Source organism: Bos javanicus, chromosome 3 (genome assembly GCF_032452875.1).
Source record: "Bos javanicus breed banteng chromosome 3, ARS-OSU_banteng_1.0, whole genome shotgun sequence".
Taxonomy (NCBI): Eukaryota; Metazoa; Chordata; class Mammalia; order Artiodactyla; family Bovidae; genus Bos; species Bos javanicus.
The window spans coordinates 54,747,751-54,753,491 of NC_083870.1; positions in this window are offsets into that span (position 1 = coordinate 54,747,751).

Sequence of the window (5,741 nt, forward strand, 5' to 3'; positions counted from 1 at the left end):
CTTTAAAAAAAAAAAAAAGTGGATATATGTATATGTATGACTGATTCATTTTGCTGTACACCTTAAACTAACATAGCATTGTAAATCAACTATACTTCAATAAAACTTTAAAATAAAAGATTGGTGAAAATTAAAAAAAAAATAAAGACAAAGAGACCATACTAAAAGAAACAAGGGAAAATAAGCAAATAATATGCAAAAGAACTTCCATAAGATATAAACTAATTTTTCAGCAGAAACTCCAGGCTAGATGAAATATATAGACACCATATATTTAAAGTGATTAAAGGGAAAAACCAAAACTAAGCCTGCTCTGTGCAATAGGGCAATCATTAAGACTTGATGGAGAGTTCAAAGGTGTTACAGGTAAGCAAAAGGTAAAGGAGTTCAATACCACCAAACAACCATGACAACAAATGATAAAAGAACTTCTAGGCAAAAATGGCCATAAGTAAAACAAGAAAATTATGAAATGAAAGGCTCAACAGTAAAGGCAGGAGATCAGCCACACACAAATCTAGTATGGAGATTATAAGACAAAAGCAGTAAGATGGTCTCTAACCACAATGAACAATTAAAGGATACAAAAAATAAAGAGATGCAAAATAGGCTATCAAAAATTGTAATCTTGAAGGAAGGAGAATACAAATGCAGGGTTTTGAAAATGTATTTGAAAATAAGAGATCAACAACTTAAAATAATTACATATACATATAGCCTTTCATTGGAGAAGGCAATGGCAACCCACTCCAGTACTCTTGCCTGGAAAATCCCACGGACAGAGGAGCCTGGTAGGCTGCATTCCATGGGGTCGCTAAGAGTCGGACATGACTGAGCGACTCCACTTTCACTTTTCACTTTGATGCATTGGAGAAGGAAATGAAAACCCACTCCAGCGTTCTTGCCTGGAGAATCCCAGGGACAGGGGAGCCTGGTGGGGTCGCACAGAGTCAGACACAACTGAAGCGACTTAGCAGCAGCATAGCCTTTAATTAAAAAAAGAAACTTCCTGGTAACTGCAAATCAAAACTCCATAATAGATGTACACAAATAACTCAAGGAATCTAAACACAACATTGTAGTTAGTCATCAAATCATAAAAGAAGAGAGCAAAAGATGAACAAAGAGGAAAAGAAGACCTACAGAAACATTTCCAAAACAATTCACCAAATGGCCATAAGAACATACATATTGATCATTATCTTGGGAGTACGTATCCAAAATACTCCAACTAAGAGAGATAGAGTAGTTGAATGGATAAAAAAACAAGACCTGTGTATATGCTGCCTACAAGAGGCTCACTTCAGATCTATAGACACATACAGTTTGAAAGTGAGCAGATGGAAAAAGAGATTTCATGCTAATAGAAATCAAATGAAAGCTAGAATACCACCCTTCTCAAGGCCTCTTCCAGCCAGACAGGCCCCTGGCCCTGGACCACATCCAACCATCAGGGTCTTTCCCGGTTGCTGGGGTTTCCCAGGCCTGAGCTGCACCTCCTGTGCCCCCATTCCGACCAAGGCTGAGCACCACCACCTTCCAAGGCTTCTTCCAGCTGCACCAGCCTTTATGGGGTATCTGTGGAAACCTGCATCCCTGACAGCCTGCATAGGCACATGTGATCAGAAGCAGCTCCAGGAGTAAACGCTGGTGAGAAGAGCACACACAGAGGTGGGCTGACACACAGGGCCAGAGAGCTGCCTGGAGGCCTTGGCGGCCTGCCTGGGAGGCAGAGATATGTTGTAGCTCACCATGGGGGCAAGGACCCTGAGAGAGGATGCACCAGGGAATTTTTATATTTTTTACCTTTTAAAAAATGTATATTATTATTAATATTGTTTAGTTTTTTATCTTTTTACTTTTTTTTTGCCTTTTTAAAAAAAGTTATTTATTTTAATTGGAGGCTAATTACTTTACAATATTGTAGTAGATTTTGCCATACATTGACATGAATCAGCCATGCGTGTACATGAGTTCCCCATCCTGACACTCCCTCCCTCCCCCCTCCCCATCCCATCCCTCAGGGTCATCCCAGTGCACCAGCCCTGAGCACCCTGTCTCATGCATCGAACCTGGACTGGTGATCTATTTCACATATGATAATATACATGTTTCAATGCTATTCTCTCAAATCATCCCACCCTCGCCCTCTCCCACAGAGTCCAAAAGACTATTCTATACATCTGTGTCTCTTTTGCTGTCTCACATATAGGGTCATTGTTACCATCTTTCTGAATTCCATATATATGCATTAGTATAATATTGTATTGGTGTTTTTCTTTCTGACATATTTATTTTGCCATTGTGGGCTTCCCTAGTAGCTCAGCTGGTAAACAATCTGCCTGCAATGCAAGAGCCCCAGTTCGATCCCTGGGTTGGGAAGGTCTCCTGAAGAAGATATAGGCTACCCACTCCAGGTTTCTTGGGCTTCCCTGGTGGCTCAGATGTAAAGAATCCACCTGCAATGCAGGAGACCTGGGTTCAATCCTGGGTTGGGAAGATTCCCTGGAGAAGGGAACAGCTTCCCACTCCAGTATTCTTGCCTGGAAAATGCCATGGACAGAGGAGTCTGGCAGGCTACAGTCCTTGGGGTCACAAAGAGTCGGATATGACTGACAGACTTTCACTCACTTTCACTTTTTTTTTTTTTTTTTGCTATTGTGGATTTCTTTTCTTTGAATACTGCTGTTCCATTTTTATTGCTATTTTTTCTAATGTATGTTTTTATTTTTTTTAATTTTAGCTTAGCATTTATTCTTTGTTATTATTCTTTTCTTTACTGTTGCTGTCTTTTGCTTTTTGTTTGTTTCCATTCAGCCTGGCTTGCAGAGGCTTGACTCTCAAGCTAAGTGTTGGGCTTGAGCTCTTGTGGTATGAGTGCTGAGTCCAATCCACTGGACTAACAGAGAATTTCAGGTCTCAAAGAATACTAATCAGTGTGAGGTCTCCTGGACATCTTCATCTTCACACCAAGACCAATAGATGAAAAGATATAGCATGTTAAGTGTTGTAAGAATCAATATTGGTCAAATGATTGTGCTTCTCAAGGCAATACACAGATCCAATACAATCCCTATTAAGTTACCAATGACTTTTTCCCCAGAAATAGAACTAAAACATCTTAAAATTGGGAAGGAGACGCAAAATTAGTAAACAGAGATCTATTGCACTCAATACACTAAATATGAGCCATCAGAAAGAGAAGGAAACAATCCCATTTACCATTCCATCAAAAACAGTAAACAGTATAAGAGTAATCTTACCTAAGGAGGCAAAAGATATGTACTCTGAAAACTATAAGACATTGATCAAGGAAATGAGAGATGACACCAACAAATGGAAAGATATACCATGTTTGTGGATTGGAAGAATCAGTATTATAAAAAGGGCCATGATAACCAAGACAATCTACAGATTAGTGCAATCTCTATGAAAATACCAGTAGAATTTTTCACAGACCTAGAACAAATAGGTTTTCATTCTGTATTAAAACACAAAAGACCCCCAAAGGCAACTGGGGAGGACGACTGAGGGTGGGATTGTAAACCTGAGTGTGGAGGAAGGGATGCCACTGTTCGCACCTCATCTGGTGTCCGTGCCTCAGAGCAGAAAACAGAAACGAAGAAAGAAAGAAAATCTAACAACTAACCTCTCCAAAAAAGGCCATGTGGCTTAGACCTGATTTCCTCTCTCTTTTTATTATTATTATTATTATTTTTTACTTTACAATATTGTATCAGTTTTGTGATCAGATCACATCAGTCGCTCAGTCATGTCCGACTCTTTGCGACCCCATGAACCGCAGCACATCAGGCCTCCCTGTCCATCACCAACTCCCGGAGTTCACTGAGGCTCACGTCCATCAAGTCAGTGATGCCATCCAGCCATCTCATCCTCTGTAGTCCCCTTCTCCTCCTGCCCCCAATCCCTCCCAGCATCAGAGTCTTTTCCAATGAGTCAACTCTTCGCATGAGGTGGCCAAAGTACTGGAGTTTCAGCTTTAGCATCATTCCTTCCAAAGAAATCCCAGGGCTGATCTCCTTCAGAATGGACTGGTTGGATCTCCTTGCAGTCCAAGGGACTCACAAGAGTCTTCTCCAACACCACAATTCAAAAGCATCAATTCTTCGGCTCTCAGCCTTCTTCACAGTCCAGCTCTCACAACCATATATGACCAGAGGAAAAACCATAGCCTTGACTAGACGAACGTTTGTTGGCAATGCAATGTCTCTGCTTTTGAATATGCTATCTAGGTTGGTCATAACTTTCCTTCCAAGGAGTAAGCGCCTTTTAATTTCATGGCTGCAGTCACCATCTGTAGTGATTTTGGAGTCCAGAAAAATAAAGTCTGACACTGTTTCTCCATCTATTTCCCATGAAGTGGTGGGACCGGATGCCATGATCTTCGTTTTCTGAATGTTGAGCTTTAAGCCAACTTTTTCATTCTCCACTTTCACTTTCATCAAGAGGCTTTTGAGTTCCTCTTCATTTTCTGCCATAAGGGTGGTGTCATCTGCATATCTGAGGTTACTGATATTTCTACCGGCAATCTTGATTCCAGTTTGTGTTTCTTCCAGTCCAGCGTTTCTCATGATGTACTCTGCATATAAGTTAAATAAACAGGGTGACAATATGCAGCCTTGACATACTCCTTTTCCTATTTGGAACCAGTCTGTTGTTCCATGTCCAGTTCTGACTGTTGCTTCCTGACCTGCATACAAATTTCTCAAGAGGCAGATCAGGTAGTCTGGTATTCCCATCTCTTTCAGAATTTTCCACAGTTTATTGTGATCCACACAGTCAAAGGCTTTGGCATAGTCAATAAAGCAGAAATAGATGTTTTTCTGGAACTCTCTTGCTTTTTCTATGATCCAGCGGATGTAGGCAATTTGATCACAGGTTCCTCTGCTTTTTCTAAAACCAGCTTGAATACCAGGAAGTTCAGGGTTCACATATTGCTGAAGCCTGGTTTGGAGAATTTTGAGCATTACTTTAGTAGCGTGTGAGATGAGTGCAATTGTGCGGTAGTTTGAGCATTCTTTGGCATTGCCTTTCTTTGGGATTGGAATGAAAAATGACCTTTTCCAGTCCTGTGGCCACTGCTGAGTTTTCCAAATTTGCTGGCATATTGAGTGCAGCACTTTCACATCATCATCTTTCAGGATTTGGAATAACTCAACTGGAATTCCATCACCTCCACTAGCTTTGTTGGTAGTGATGCTTTCTAAGGCCCACTTGACTTCACATTCCAGGATGTCTGTCTCTAGGTGAGTGATCACACCATCATGATTATCTGGGTCGTGAAGATCTTTTTTGTACAGTTCTTTGTGTCCACCATGGGTGTACATGTGTTCCCCATCCTGAACCCCCTCCCACCTCTGTCCCCATTCCATCCCTCTGGGTCATCCCAATGCACCAGCCCTAAGCTTCCTGTATCCTGCATCAAACCTCGACTGGCAATTCGTTTCTTATATGATATTATACATGTTTTAATGCCATTCTCCCAAATCATCACCCACGTCCCTCTCCCACAGAGTCCAAAAGACTGTTCCATACACCTGTGTCTCCTTTGCTGTCTCGCATACAGGGATGTTGTTACCATCCTTCTAAATTCCATGTATATGCGTTAGTTTACTGTATTGGTGTTTTTCTCTCTGGCTTACTTCACTCTGTATAATAGGCTCCTTTATCAACTCAGTCCATAACAGGATGGGTGTAACATCCTGCTCTGTTTTCTGCTT